General features: G+C 61.3%; 1 protein-coding gene across 2 annotated transcripts in view; it reads right to left on the bottom strand.

The window, feature by feature from the left end:
• SEMA6B (semaphorin 6B) overlaps positions 1-15,342 on the bottom strand; it is an 86,446-nt gene that overhangs the window by 60,454 nt on the left and 10,650 nt on the right. The window contains exon 1 of one of the 2 annotated variants that reach the window (XM_090027333.1): positions 13,842-13,860. The exons of the other annotated variant lie outside the window; for it this stretch is intronic. The gene's annotated coding sequence lies outside the window, so the exon portion shown is untranslated. Of the gene's footprint in view, positions 1-13,841; positions 13,861-15,342 lie in introns of those variants that run through there. 2 annotated transcript variants of the gene reach the window in all.

The following is a 15,342-nucleotide window of genomic DNA, read 5'->3' as shown; positions in this document are numbered from 1 at the left end:
CGAATGCAGCTGGGGCCTGTCCCTGCTCCAGAGCTGCGGACCATAGTGTGCAGATCAGCCAGTGAAACCTGGGTCCCTTTCTCCACGTCAAAGCTGGGGGGGCTGGGCTGGGACCCCTGGAGAGGTTGGGGCAGAATAGGGGACTGTCTCCCGACAGCTGGAGCCTGACACCTCGACCTCAGCATGTGCGTGGGCCAGTCCCATTCGCAGGGCTTGTCACCATTATGGCTCAAAGGGGCAGCCTGAGATGACATTTTCTGGGGCCAGTGACACCAGCGTCACCAAGCAAAGACCCCAGCCTACCCCAGGCAGCATTGCCCAATGGCTAGAGTATCCCTGCTGAGACCTATTTCTTCCACAGTCCTTCTGGGTGCCCCTGGTCCTGTCCCTTTCTCACATTCATGCCCTCCATCTATGGCGAGGCCACACTGTCTCCCCTGGCTGGATCTGTCCCTGCCTGGGCCAGGCCCGATATACCGTGCGGTCCCTTTTTTTTGCTCGCCTCTGAGAAGATGAGCTGCAGGCAATTGCCGGAGAGGACTGGAGACAGGCAAAGATCCCACTGCCTCATAAATTACCTTGGAAATGACCTCATCTCTGTGCTTTCCCACTGCACCCAGACGGTGACAGAGCAGGAGTGACCAGCTCCGGGACCATGCAGACCGATCCAGCCACTGCTGATAGGAGGGCATAGGGGGGATTAGGGGCTTATAGGGTGGCTAACGCCTCATTGCTGGTAGTTTATGGCAGCCTTGAGGTCTTGGGGGGGGGCTGCAGAGCAGGGACGGCAGATCACAGGAGCAAAAGGGATGGATGGATTAGAGCAAGGCAGCAGCAGGGGTGAGGGGTGGCAGGGGTTGTGGGGAGATGCAGCTCTGCTCGTCTCCAAACCCCAGTAGGGTGAGGGCAGGAGGAAAGGGCTCGTGTGCCCTGGGATTTAAAGGTCAGCCCTTCCCAGCCTGGATACGTGTGTCCAGTACAGGGGGTTCAGGACTCAGCACTGTGGTGCAAAGGGAAGGGGGGATCCCTCTCTGTCACCCCTTCCTGGCTTCTCCGGGCAGATGGAGAGGGGTATCTCCCCCGCACTGCTCCCCCACTGCCTGTGGGTGCCTGGGGCCAGTTCCCTGTCATTGCAGGCACGGTCAGGGTAGGCAAGGGCCCCCTCAGACACCTCACCCAGGGATCCCCTGGCCCTGCAGAGCTGGGCGTGGGGGCAATGAGCTCAGATCAGCCATACCCAGCTGGACTGCAGTCCTCCCCAAGGCGTCCGACTGGCACCTCCTGGCTGGTTTAGAGTAGGCGGGAGGGGGGGAAGGCAGGCAGGCAGCCAGCCCCACGTGGCTGCTGTGGCCCACCCTGGGAGACGAGGCCTCAGGGAGACCCATTTTTTTGGAAGGGAATCAATAGCATTGATTGATCATCTGCTCACAGTAACTGGTGAGGACAGAGCCGGGGGGGGGACACCAACTTCAGAGTCACACGCGCAAACCGACCTGCCCTGCTCGGCACACGCACAGCTGGCTCTGCACACGTGGTTGCCCACACGTGTCATGTGCAGCAAGTAGTACACCCCCATATGTGTGTATTCACACACGCGCACATATTCACACTACACCCTTCCCTTGCATGTTCACCTACATGCTACATGCACGTATGCCAAGTTACATGCAGATTTGCCTTTGTCAGGGTAGTCGCACACACACATGCGTTGGCACGTTGAATGCTCCACATACGTCAGCACACATTGCTTGTGTAGTCACGACAGTTGTGCACCTGTGTACATCCTCTATACATGCTACATGCACAGACACACACACCATAAGAACACACCGTTCCAATCACACAACGGAGGCACCAGCATATGTTCAACCTCCCTGCACAGCTACGCACCACCCCCGTGCACCACATGGATGCAGAAGCATGTACAAACTGTGTTGTTTCGCATGCTTGCCCCATGCCCCGGGAACACTCCCGCACTCCTCTGCTCTCCCCCCCGGGGCTCTGCTACACCCGCAGGCCCCTGTCCCTCTCCTGGAGCAGCATCCCGTCCAGAGCGGGGAATCCAGGCTGGGTTTTCCAGGCAACCCAGCTGCTACAGATCCTTTCCCAGCTCTCAGAGGGGATCAGGACCCTGCTTGGATTTCACCCCATCTCCTCTCCCCAGCCAGGGGACCCGGAGCGATGCAGGCAGGGCTGCTCACACCCCTTTGCCTCCCCACTCCTGAGGGTCCCTGACCCTCTCTTCCAACTCCCTGGTGAGGGGGAAGTAGGTCCGGGAGCCCAGGCACCCCCTTGCTGACCAAGGCAGGAGGACGAGGGAGAGGCGCACGAGGGTCCTCGCACGATGGGCTGGCACCTTTCACACCGAGCATGTGCCAAGGCCCCGCTCAGGCCCAGCTGGCGCCAGGTCTGTTCTGGGGGGGCCGGTGAAGAAGCAGAGCAAGGGCAGGGGGCAGAGACAGCCAGTCTCTGCTGCCCGTGTGGTACCCACTGGGCAAAGCTAGGAGGCAGCAAGATCCAGGCTGGAAGGTGCGAGGACACCTGGGCTCTTGCCCCAGGGACCGTGACGGGTATTGTGCCAATGGCTTCAGTGAGGCTGGACCACCCCCGGATGCTGGGCAAATCCCTCCCCTGCTCCCTGCCTCAGTTTCCCCACCACCCTTGGCCTGGCTTACCCAGCCGCAGCAGCACTCAGAGGGTGGGTGGCCAGGGTCCGAGCTGCTGGACAACTGGAACGGTCCTGCCATGGGGTGCGCGTGCCATTACAGCCCTCCCTGTCACCTTGGATACAGGGCTATTGCTCCCCGCAGCTGCCCCCCAACACTACCCCATTCCAATGCTGCTGGGGGCCGTGGGGGTCCCTCAGCTGGCCTGGGGCTGCCAAGGGTTTGCCTTCCCCAGGGGTGACACAACCTCCGGGAAATGGAGTAGTCAATGACGGGGAGTCCTGGGCACCCCCCACAGCTCTCTCTGCCGGTGCCCCTCAGCCCTGCCCTGCCCCCCTGCATCCTGGGCTCCCCGTGCAGCTCCAGTGATGCCCCCTCAGCCCTGCCCTCAGGCACCCCACTGCCGAACACACCCCAGGCCTGGTGGCATCCCTAGCCCCCCTCAAGCCGCCCCCTCCACCAACGCACGGGTCCCAAAGGCCAAATTATCATTTTAATTAAAGCCAGAGCTGCCTGGCAAAGCAGTCCCTGCACCATGAGGTGACACCTCCCAGACCCCCGAGCAGAGAGGGGAGGCCCAGCCGGACCCCCAGAGCCCCAAGTCCCAGCGCCAAGGGCAGCCACAGCTGGGCCCAGCACCCCCGGGACCGGCAGGAGCACAGCTCTGGTTGCCCTTGTCACTCAAAGCAGCTCAGCAAAGCCCGGGGTCAAGTGGCTGCTTGCGGGTCTCCTGGGAGGGACCTGCAAGCAGCTTCCTCAGCAGCGCAAGGCCTGGGCACCCGAGGGGACGGTGCTCCCTGGCACAGGAGGTCCGACCACCCGAGGGGCTGGGGGGCGCAGCCGGGCGGTGCTGGGCCACGTGGGGCAGCAGGGCCAGATCCGAAGGGCTGAGATGGGGTCAGGCCCAGACCCCACAGAGGAGTCAGCTGCGGCCCAGGGTTACAGCTGCTGGACCCGGGCCCTCCGGGCACCGTGCTGCCCGATGCCCAAGGTCTAGCAGCCTCCCACTCGCAACCCCCCCATATCAGGCATCAGCTGGGGAGAGATCCCCCAGCTGCTCGCTACCTACTCAGAGCCCAGTGCTTAACCCCACTCTGCTAATTACTTCCCTCCTAATTAGCTGCTGAAGTTCCCTGCCCACACAGGCTGCCTGCCCCTACACCCAGCACACCCAGTTAACCCCCACCTAGCCAGGGCCGAGCTGTCCCACGGGTCCCCCGGCAACACCTCCCCAGCGTCGCTCGTCCCCTGCCAGGAATGGAGCAACCAGGAGCTCCCCCACAACCAGTGCTTCTGCCCTGCTCCCGAACTGGGGTGAACTGGGAGCTCTGCCCCTGCCCTGACCCCAGCTCAGCAGCACCCCCTGCTGGCACGGCCTGGATCTCCTCCCCGCCAGGGTAGGACCCGGAGCACCCCACTGCCCGCCTGGTGAGTGGCAGGGCGTGCCAGGCCCCGGGCCCGAGGATGTCCTGCCACGGGCTCTGACAGGCTCCGGGGACTGGTGGGAAAAGGGAAATACAAATAAGGGGCTGAGTGCCACTAGGACAGAAAGAGATAGAAACTCAAGATCATTTCAAACAAGTTGTTCCATTATCTGGCTGCATCCCGCGGGAGCTGGGAGGCAGCGGCTGCAGCTAATTACGATCTTATCCTGGCCAGGATCTCCTCCAATGGTTGCTGTCACTCCCAGCGCATTTGTAACTCAGAGCAGCATCTGGACAGCGAGATAGGGAGTGGGGGGGGGGGGGCAGCGAGGAGGCAGAGGCTGGGATTTGCCCAGCGTCGGCACTGCTATTGCTCAGCCTGTGAACGGCTCTGCTTTTATCAGCCCCCTGCATCTCCTGGCCCAGCCTGAGGGTGAACAGAGCCAGCTGGAGGCAGGGAGCGACTGGGGGGCTTCAGGGGGGCAGGCAAGGCTGCCTCCACCGCAGCGATCGTGTGGATCACAGCGGTGTCCGAGTGCCCGCGTGTCAGGCGCGTGGTCGCACACCCACGTAGCGAGACTATCCCCGCCTTTTTGGAGCCACACAGCCAAGACGTCTAAGCGTGGGGAAAGGAGGGAGCAGGAAGCCCCGCCGTGGCGGGGAGGTACGTCTGTCCACACGCTGTGTCACAGCCTGACCGCTGACTGCGTAGCCCTGCACCCGGCAGGCGCTGCCTCACAGCAGGGCCTCCCCCTCTGAGAGCGCCACGTCACAACTCAACACCCTCCCATCACGACGTGGCATCTCCGGGTCCCACGGCCACGTCCCCACAACCCCGTGCCCCGGCCCAGCGGAGATGCCTGCGGCTGCAATTTTGCCCTGGCTGCCCTGGCATGACACGGCCATGCCACGATATGACCCGACCTCACGACCGACATGCCACATCACTCGGCAGTGGGACGTGTGGATGCCTGACAGCCCTCGCAGGGGGCCTCTGACCTTGCAGTTCAGCCCGGGCCCTGGCCTGTAGTGCAGACACGGATTGGAAACTCTGAGACGGAAAGGGTCCTCTTGCTCAGCATCCATACAGCTCCGGGCACAGCAGGGTCCCAGGCACAGCAGCCGCTTGAACCATGATCCATTTGCTTTTGGCCGGCGAGTCAGCCGCTAGGCAGCTTCTCCCGCTGCATGCTCCATTTAGAGATGCTCTGATGAAGCCACCGGCCTCCGGCCAAGTGCTGACCGCGGCTCTGAGGACCACCTCGCTAATTGGCCTTGGATTTCATCTTCCCGGGCTCCCCTGCTTGCAGGGCGACTGGCAGGGGCCAGAAGCAGCAGGGCTGGGGTGGATGCGAACTCCGGAGCCGCAGCCAAGCCACCATCTGAAGTTCTCCCCTGGTTAATGACATCCCCTCACCCACCAGGCTCATGGCCTGATCAAAGGTGCTAACAAACTGCCTGGCACACGCCGCCTGCATGTTGGCTGCTTGTCTGGCCCTGCATGGGTCTTATTCTGCAGGTCAGAGCTCCCTCAGCCAGGCGCGGACTAGCCAGGGCCGCACAGGAGAGCGCTGCAACAGCCCCATCTCTCAAGGAGACTTGCTGCCCTGGTCTCTCCTGGATCCTGTCTACGGTGCAGGGGACCCCAGCTGGGGTGGCAGACATGCCATGGGCACCCTGCCCTGGGCAAACCGGCAGGTGGGAGCTCACCCACATGGCAGGCTGGTTCTGGACCCCAGGGCACGGGGCTGGGCCAGGCTGTCCCATCAACCCTGCTGCTCTGACCTGGCCTGCCCTGGTACGAGCTACCTCACACCCTTGGCTGCGGACCCCAAGATGCCTTGACCCTGCCCACCGGGCTGGGCAGCGAGGGGAACTGTTCTCTGGGGTGGATTGCTCCACTGCTGTCTCGGCCGGCTTGTTGCCCCAGACGGGGCTCCTAGGGGCACGTCTGCCCCAAAGAGCTTCCACTCGACACAGCAAACAGGGCTGCAGAGATGGGAAGGGGGCTGTCTAGCACACGGCTTCTCAACCTTTTTTTGTACCAGGACCCATTCGTAAACATTGACGGCCGGTCCTGACCCAGAGCCTCTCACTCCCGACCCACTGCCCCCACCCCAGGGCCCCAACCCCCGCAGTGTGTCGGGTGGGGGGGTTGTGTGGGGCATGGGGGGCCCCAAGCAGCCCCTTGCAGGCTGGAGCTCTGCCAGCCTGCAAGGGAAACGCCACAGTTTTCCATGCTTTTCTCCTTTAAAAGAAAATCTGTTTTTAAAGTTTGTTCGTGACCCTTTCATATATTCCTGCGACCCACTTCTGGGTCGCAACCCATGGGTCGAGACACACTGCTCTGGCACACTGGGGAGAGGCTGGGCTGCTCTCATGGACTGCAACCCATACGGGCTGCTACGATGGGGACACCCCCTATGAGAGCCTGGCCCAACACGGCCCTAACTGGGCTGAAGCCTCTGGCACCACACCAGGAGCAACGGGGCTAATACGGGGAACATCTCCAGCCCCGCAGACCCTGCCCCAGCCTGAGACCCTGCAGAAGGAGCCCCCTTGTTACTGGGCTTTGAAGTCAGCTTAGAGGATCCCAAGGCAGAGAGATAAAGCGCCTGGAGCCGTCAGCGCTCCAAATACCCGCGGGAGGCAGCTGCTCTGTTCTTCCCGGGGCTGTAGGATGGGGGGGGGGGGGGTGTGCCTTCATTGTCTCTCCTCTGCGTTGCAGGTCTCCATGCGTAGGTGGGGTTTTGTGCTCGGCTCCGAGCACGCGCGCGTGTGTCTGTGCATCCCTTTGTTGCGTGCGCGCGTCTTGGCCTGTCTCTGTGCCCCGTTTCTTTGTGCATCCCTCTCACCAAACATCGGTGTCGGTGCGTCTGGGCCTGCGCACGTCTCAGCCTCTGCTTCTCTCGCCACCTCTGCTCCGGGGAGAGCGCGTGTGTGCGTGTTTGCACCTTCTCTCTCGCGGCGTGGGTGCCTCTCCCTCAGAGTACGCGGCTCTGTATTTGTGTGCGAGTGCGTGTGTTTGTGCACACGTATATGCTTGTTGGTCTTTTGTTTTGCTGTGCATTTTCTCCAGCGGGCTTGCATTTTCCTCTGCGGGCCCGTCTTGTTTTCCCTGAATTTGTCTTTGTTTCTTTTCTGCGCGAGTTTGTGTCTATCTCGCCGAGTGCCTGCGTGTGCGAGACCAGCTGACTGTACCGGTATGCACATGCTTGTGTCATCATTTCTCTGTGCCACCACCGTCTCTCTGAGGGTGTCTGCATGCAGGGGGGTGTCGCTGCTGCTGAGCGTGGCTTTGTGGCTCCGTGCCTCCTTCCCCAAGTCTTGGCCGTGGCTCTTGTACCCCCTCCCCAGCCCTGCAGGGAGAAGGCCCTGCCTGGCACCTGCCCTGCTCCTTCGCACAGGAAGCTTGACAGCACTGCAGCTCCCGCAGAACACACTAAATCGATCCTTTCGCCCTCATTTCCCCAGGTCTGGACCTGCTGGGGCTACCAGGACACATCGCGGGAGAGCGGGAGGAATCGAGGCACCGGGCCGGCGAGAGAGCCAGGGAGGGCACAGGAGGGGTGGCAGCGTGGAGCCCCAGCGTGCTCTGAGCTCCGTGCAAGCGCTCGCGGCCTGATCCACCCACTGGACTTGGGATAAGTCCAAAGCGACAGAGCCTTGCACCGTTACTGTTGCCAGAAGGGGAAACTGAGGCACACAGAGGGTATGAAAGGGCCAACGAGTTGCATGGAAGAGGTGCTGAGGATGAGGTGTTGGGGTGGGGATTGTGCCCAGCCTGGTCGCCAGCCTCACCCTCACACGGGCAGGGGGCAGTACCTGGAGCTCCTCTATCATGATGTCAGTGATGGGTGAGCAGCGTCAGAGTCAGAGCAAGGTGCAAGGCAAACCACCCCTGGCCCAGCTGCAGCCGAGTCCCCGCTGCCAACCTGAGCCAGCCCAGGCCTCATCCAGTCAGCCGGACAGACCCTCCCTACCCACCGCCCGGCAGCCTCTGCACCCCCTCCTCCAGCCCAGCAGAGACTGGGGCAGCGGCCGCGCTCTGGGGAACAAGGTGGGTGGTAGCCTGTGGGTTGAAAGGAGGTGCCAGCTCCAGGCACCCTGTGAATTTGGGCTGCCAGGTCTTGAGCTAGTCTGGGGGTGGGTAGATGGAGGTTTTGGTAGCCCCTGAACCTCCAGCCCAAACATCCCCACCCCCATCCTACCAGCCTATGGGGCCCACATCTGCCTCTCCCGGGGTCCCTGGGCAGGTGTTACCGCAGGAGCAAGGCATCCATCTGGGACCAGGGCAGAGCCAAACCGGGCCAAGAAGCACTGTTTTGATCCATCCTTGCACCACACCTGGCACACAGGGCCCGAGCCAGGGCTCAGTGCCAACACACTACAAGCCATAACACCCGTATGAGGGACCCGGGGGCCGGGAACAAGGGCACCAGCACGGCCAGGCGGGTACCAGGACGCTGGCACAGGGGCCCTGTGCCGCTCTGCGCGAGTCCCCTGCCGTGCCCATGCCTCAGTTTCCCCTGCGTCCCTCCCTGGTGCTTGGGGACGCGCAGCTGCCAGGAGGGGAAGGAGGGTGCCACGCGCTATCGCTGGCCGCGGCTGCAGCGCCAGGCGGGGGGCTGGGATCGCAGCCCATTAGCTGGGATTTCTCGCGGCTCATCCCGGCTCTGCTCGCGCGCTGATTAATTTCCATGCTGCGTGTTCCGCACCTCCCCAGAGGCCGCCCGCGCCGCTCGCCTTTCTAGTCCCCGGCTCCAAAGCCCGGCTGTCAGGGAAGCCTCCTTAATGAAACGCCAGAGCCAGGCGCGGCGCAGGAGAGAAGCGGCTGGCTTTAATCTCCATGGAGAAACTCAGCGGGGCGACGGGGGTGTGAGGGCGGAGGGGGAGCGGAGCTGCCAATGTCAGCGCTGCCTGCCGCAGCTGGGCCTGGAGAGAGCCACAGGCCCTGGCACTGGCGTGGGAAAGGCAGCCTGCGCCTGGCATGCGGCCCCGCTGCCCATGGCTGGTGGCGCGGCGCTGCCAGAGGGGGCCAGGCTGGCAGCTCCGAGCGCGGGCTCTGGGCACGAGACAGGCCTGCCTTTCAGCTCAGCCTCCCGAGGCTCCGGCCTTTCATGTGCGGCCGTGCCAGCGCCGTCCACCTGGGGCTCGGGACTGGGCAAGGACCCAGCCTGCACACTGCCAGCTCCCAGGCAGGTTGGGCACCACAAAGCAGGTCTTTGTGCAGCGCAGGCCGGCTGGAACACACGGCCCCTGGTTCTGCACTGAGACCGGGAGGGGGAAGGAGGGCTGCAAGGTGTGCATGTGCGTGTGCATGTGCGCACACATGCATATCTGCATGCACATGAAGTTGGAAGCATGTACACACATGCTTGGGAGTTCATGTGTACTTATATACACACACAGTCCACATGGCTTTGCACACATACACATGCTGAGTGCATGTACTTGCACTTGGGAATAGGGATGTGTGTGTGTGTTATGTACATGTGCGCACATTATGCATGTGATTGGGAGTGCATGTGTGGGAATGCCCAAGTTTGGGAATGCATTAGAGCGTGTTAGGGGCTGCATGTTCCCACACACACATGTTCAAGGGCACACATGGGGGCACGTGAGTAGCTGAAGGGGGGGATGTTTCAGAGGAAGCTGAGCTCGTGTGTGGGTATGTGTGTGGGTGTGCGTGTGTGGTGCTATAGGGCCAGGTTCTCCATGTGCTGACCAGTGTCAGTGCATGCGTGTGCACACTCACATGCGTTTCCACAGCCATTGGGGCGGGCAGCTCTGCAGCCTGACCTGCTTCCCAATGCAGGGCCATGTGTGCCTGGAAGTGTGTGGGTGTGCGCGAGTGCGTGTGGGCGGGACAGGCGCAGCCAAGCAGGAAGGTGTCACTGCAGCACACGTCAGCTCGGACCCCCGAGAAAGGAGCTGAGCCCAGGCGGGCAGGTGGGAGGGGAGGTGGGGGGGAGCAGGGCTTAGGCCACCCCACAGGCCTGTCTGCACAGCTCATGCCTCACTGCCATTCCCTTGCGGCACACGCAGGCACACACCAACATGCAGCACACACTCGCCCTCTGCTCCCATCCTACTAGTCCGCCCCATGGCAGCTGAAGGACATGGGAAGAGGCAGCCAGGGGGTAGGGGAGACCTGCTCTGAGATCATAGACTGAGGCATGGCACAGGAGTGCAGGCATCCAGCCGTGCTGGTGACCCACTGCTTCCAGCCCACCAGCGGCACAGGGGGTGACAGGGGGCTCAGATCCACCCAAGGACCAGAGCAGGGCTTGGGCTCCCCCCATAGCCCCAGCTGGATGCCTCGGCTCTGAGCCCCTCACTGCCTGTCTGCTCTTCCCCGCTTCCTCTGCCACAACCCGAGCATCCACCTGGCGCAGTCAGGAGCGAAGCTCATCTCTCCAGACAGGCTGGCAAGACCACACCAGCCCCCGCAGCCATCCTCTGCCACACAGTGAGCAACACTAACGAGCACGCACGCACAAATGTGCGCACACACAGTATCCTGAGGCTGCGCTCCATCACACAGAGGGCTGTCTCTGCCAACAACCCAGACAATACTAAAGCAGTTCAAAGTCACTTCCCCCTTCCACCCCCACAGCTATGGCACAGGCTGCTCCCCAGCAGACACACAGCGTGGCCTCCTCTTCTCCAGAAGCAAATGTGCAAGCCCTCGACAGAGAATCGCCTCCCGGGTGAGCATCGCGGGGGCTATGATGCATGGTTGCACAGTCCCCACTCCTGCCAGCAGAGGGCAAACTAGCTGCTTGCTGCAAGCCTTAACCCCAGGCAAGCTGACACCTGGCAGCCAGAGATGCCTCGGCTACTCCCTTCCATAGGAGCGCCATGGCGTTGTAGGAGGCATGGTGGTAATTAAGCTAATTTGCACATGCAAATCAGCCTTAGTTTGAATCTGTTAATTTTATAATTTGCTGTTTAATGTACATATCTGCTGTGTTTCCTAGACACAAGTCCTACATTTCCTGGGCGATAATGAATGGGAAAGGCACTCACGGGCATATGCAAAGGACCCCACATTTGCATAGACACACTCATTTCATGTTGCACAAAAGATTAACAGATTAATTGGCTGTTAATAAACGGTGCGGTTCCCCTCCAGCTGTGGCCAGCGTTGCTGTGGCAGGACCAGGGGGCAAAGCGACGAGGAATCACAGCCCCAGAAGTCCCATTCCCCACAAGTCTGGGTCTGGGGTCTGCTCTCCCAATCTGCGCAGAATAAGGAGATCAGGAGTAGATGAGGGGCAACGGAGGGTTGTCTGAGAGACACAACCCCGAGGTGTGTGGCAGCCGACAGACAGACAGACCCTTTGTACAGCAATGACTAGCTTGTGCCCGGTTGTGTGCAGAGATGGGCATCTGTCTCCAGCAGGCTCCCCCCACAGTTAGTCCAACCCCCACCTGCAGCAGGATCAGTCCTCTCCAAACCACCCCAGACACATCCAGCATCTAACCTCATTGTAAACTGACCATCAACCCTGACACAACACCAGGCATCACACCTGAACCGTCATCACACAGGTGAAGCAGGCGGGCTGTGGCAGCCAACCTGCTTCTACAACAGGTTAATATACACACAAGAGACACCAGGTAGAGGCTGTGCTCCTGCTCCAGAGGAAGCCAAACCTGTACCCCTCCATCCACACCCACATGACCATGGGGTAAAATTTCTTCCTGACCCCTCTGGTGATGAGTCTGACCCTGAGCAGACAGGCAAGACCCTCTAGCCAGGAAGCTCTAGCTATGGTCCCAGCAGGAGCATTGGCATGGCCCAGGCGTCATCCCAATGCCTCTTAGGGAAGCTTAAAATCCCCCTGACATGTAGCAGAAAGGTGGGGGTACAACCCAAGCCTGTGTCCCTTGTCAAAACAGTGGCTCTCATGTTTTCCTGGCCCCAGATCTGACCCAAAAAGCTCCTCATTTGTAGTGCGGCTGCTCCCCTAGCACAGGAGCTGCAGCAGCCTCCGAACCCTTTGCTGCCAGCAGGTAGGAGCCTTCAGCCTGGCCCCATCCTGTTCCCCTGGGAGACTTGCCCATCCTGTGGCATGGGGAGATGTGTCCATCCTTGTGGCATCAGATCCAAACCAGGCCCCAGGCCTGGCAGGCTTGGGGGTCTAGCAGGAGCGGGCCAGGCCTGTTTGTAGCGCAGAAGGGCACCGAGCAGTGTAGCAGCCAGTTTTGACTATGCAAATAAGCCTCATTTGCAAAAGTAGATGTAAGGCGAGAGATGGAGGAATGCTCAAGGTGGAGGGCGGCGCTGGCTTTGATGTGCCGGAGCCGAGAACATTTCCCCGCCAGCAGGCTAAGCTGAGACTTTCAGTGTTCCCAGACACCCAGGGTGCCATGTCCCCTGCTAATTACCCTCTTCATTAGGCCTCAGTAAATATTGAAAATAGGCCCCCAGGCAATTGGGTTTGAGGCTCCCTGAGGCAGAAATGATGCTGGGGCAGGGGATCAAAGCCCAGGGCTCCCCCAACCCTGCGGGGAGGGAGGACAGCATCTGCACAATGCACGACTCACTGGCTCCGGCACCTCTGAGGTCTCTTTCCCTGGTGCAGGTCCCGGTGCTGGGAGCAGGGAATATGTCCCAGCCTCTGGGAGCTGTCTAGCTCAAGCCCTGGCCAGAGGCAGTGCCTACAGGCATCCATGAGAGAGCTAAGTCCAAGGCCTGCCCAGTGGCTGGTTGGTCTGGCTCCAGCAAACAAGGAGATTACGTGGCCCTTTCTCGCTCTGCAGCCCCCAATGACCAGGGTCCCCATTTGCATCTGGGGACAGCTGTTGGCACACACCCCAAGCAGGGCTTGAAATCACACCCCTGGACCCAACAGCAGGATATCTGAGCTTCATCCCTGCACCCCACTCCGCTCCCAGGCCCAGAAGGGGCGAGTTGGCATCTACATCCAACAGCTGGCACCCACCAGGGCTGGAGGCCGCATGCCAGTGAAAGGGTGCCTGGGCCCAACCCGCAGTCGTCTTGGCCGTGTGTTCATTCTGCTCGGCGCTGGAGACGCCCGGCAGGGAGGACACCTGGGTTCTCGCCCCAGCTCCGACACTAGCTTTCAGCACAAAGCAAGAGTCACTTCGCCTCTCAGTTCCCTGCTGTGTGATATCTGGAGAGTTAGCACTCGCTGCCTCGTGGGAAGGCCCAGCTAATCGGTGTGCAAAGTGCTCAGGGATCCTTTGAAGGCAGGCACCTGGGAAGAGCAATTATCATTGCAGCGACGGGCTGGGAGGGAGCTGCAGTGGGAGGGGAGGCCTAGGCAGGTGGCTTCTCACTTGCCAAGGGCTCAAGCACGTGGCCTTGGCTTTGGATCGTCAGGGCAGCGTGTGCGTGTGCATGCATGGCAGAGGGCACCAGTTCTGGAGACAAGATTTGCATTGGTCCTTTGTGGTGGGGCCTGTGCTTCCAGGCTGGCTGGCAGCAGGGAAAAAGCATCCAGAGCTCAAGGACCACGACAAGCCTGGGAAAAACCTTCCCCCCGGCTCAGCACAGACCCAGCAGCACAACCCATAGCTCCAGCCAACAACCGCATCCCAGCAAAAACCCTGGGCAGCAGCAGAAAGCACAAGGGGCCCTGGCAGGGCCAGGCGCAGCAAGGTGGACAGGGCTGAGACCACGGGCTTAACAACTCCAGGCCAGCACCGCTGCAACCAAGGAGAGGAGCCAGATCCACCCGGGTCCTTGCTTCAGACTCCTCGCAGGGGATGTACTCACCCTCAAAGTAACACCTCAAACCACAGCCAAGACTGGAGCCCACTGTGCTACACACCCAGCCCTGGGTGCTTGCCTGGACAGACCGATGCCAGGGAGGAAGGAGGCTGGGGAGTCTTTTTGTCTTGATCAGCTGAGACCCAGAGAGACACCGGCCTGTGATTTGAGGTCTTCTGCATGCCAGCCACCACGCTGCTTCGGAGGCAGGAGAAAGTGGGTGGACAAAGAAGAGACGTGGGATAGATGGAGAGGATCCTAGAGGGACCCACATTGCTGAGAAGGAGTCGCGCAGGGAATGTGCAACACTTGGCACCAGTGCCAGGAACCAGCTTCGACCCACACCCAAGGACCAGGTAAGTGCCCAGATGCTGGCAGCTGGTGGACTCAGCTCTTAAATAGCAAGTGGGGGACCGCCTCCAGTGTTGCAGTGGCCAATCATGGAGGAGGGGTGGAGCCAGCGTGCACAATCCCCTTGCAGACCAGCTGCCCCAGCTGGGGTGTTTGCAGCTGGCAGCTATGCCTTGGCTCTCCCCCACCGAGTGTGGCCAACAACCCAATGCAGCTGGCAGCCAGGCAGGGCTCGGGCCCTGGGGGGCTGGCAGGTACCTGCTCTCTCAAGCAGCAGACAGCAGCCCCCGTTCCCTTCCTCCTGGCGCCCGCAGTGCATTAAGGCAGTGCGGCAAACCTGCAATTTTGGTGTTCTTTAATATTTACAAATCACTACCTGCCTGTAAGCTGATTCCCACGAGAGGAGAGGGGAAGGAAGCATGCGGCCGCCACAGGGACAGCTGCTTCTGGCCGTGCTCTGCGGAGGGATGGAAAGGCAGCTCGCCGGGCCTCCGGGCCACTCTCCCCCGGCCCGGCCCGGCCCAGCCCTGCCACGCGCTGCGGTGCGTTTTGTGACACAGGCCCCTGTCCTGTAGGAACCGAGCTGAGACCTGGCCCATCTCCTGCAAGCCCCCCCCAGCAGCATTCGGAGAGGACGGGCTCTGGTCCTTACCAGGCTGGACCCAGGGACTCCTGCAGCCCGAACCCAGCCCACCTGCTGTGTCTGGATGCCCTCGGGCATGGGTTCTGCCCAGCCCCCCACACGGGCACCAAGCTGGGCCATAAAGCACTGCAGCGTCACGGTGCCCCTTGTGCGCTGGTGCAGAGGGACCCAGTTGTGGCTAGCAGGTGACTTGGTGGCGATGTGGTGCTGTAAATCTCTGCCAGGTTCCTAGTGACACCCTAGCAGGCCTCACAGCCTTGGTGGTGCCCACAGCCCCCATTGTTATGCCCACAGGGTTTAAGGAACTTGACAAAGGTCACCCAGCAGCTCAGTGGCAGAGGCAGGCCTTGACCATCCACCTCCCTGCCCACATCTCCTTGAAACCCAAGCAAGTCCTTCAGGCACGGGCCACACTGCTGCTACGTTCAGCTCGCCTCATCCCGTCACAGCCACGGGTCTTGCCGTTCATACCCCATCTCCCCCGCTCTTCCCAAGATACCACAGCTCTCCCCG

The sequence above is a fragment of the Crocodylus siamensis genome, chromosome 14, assembly GCF_052110815.1.
Source record: "Crocodylus siamensis isolate JL-2025a chromosome 14, ASM5211081v1, whole genome shotgun sequence".
NCBI lineage: Eukaryota > Metazoa > Chordata > Crocodylia > Crocodylidae > Crocodylus > Crocodylus siamensis.
Note: the sequence above shows the minus strand (reverse complement) of the source record. Positions and strands in the feature narration are given on the sequence as shown.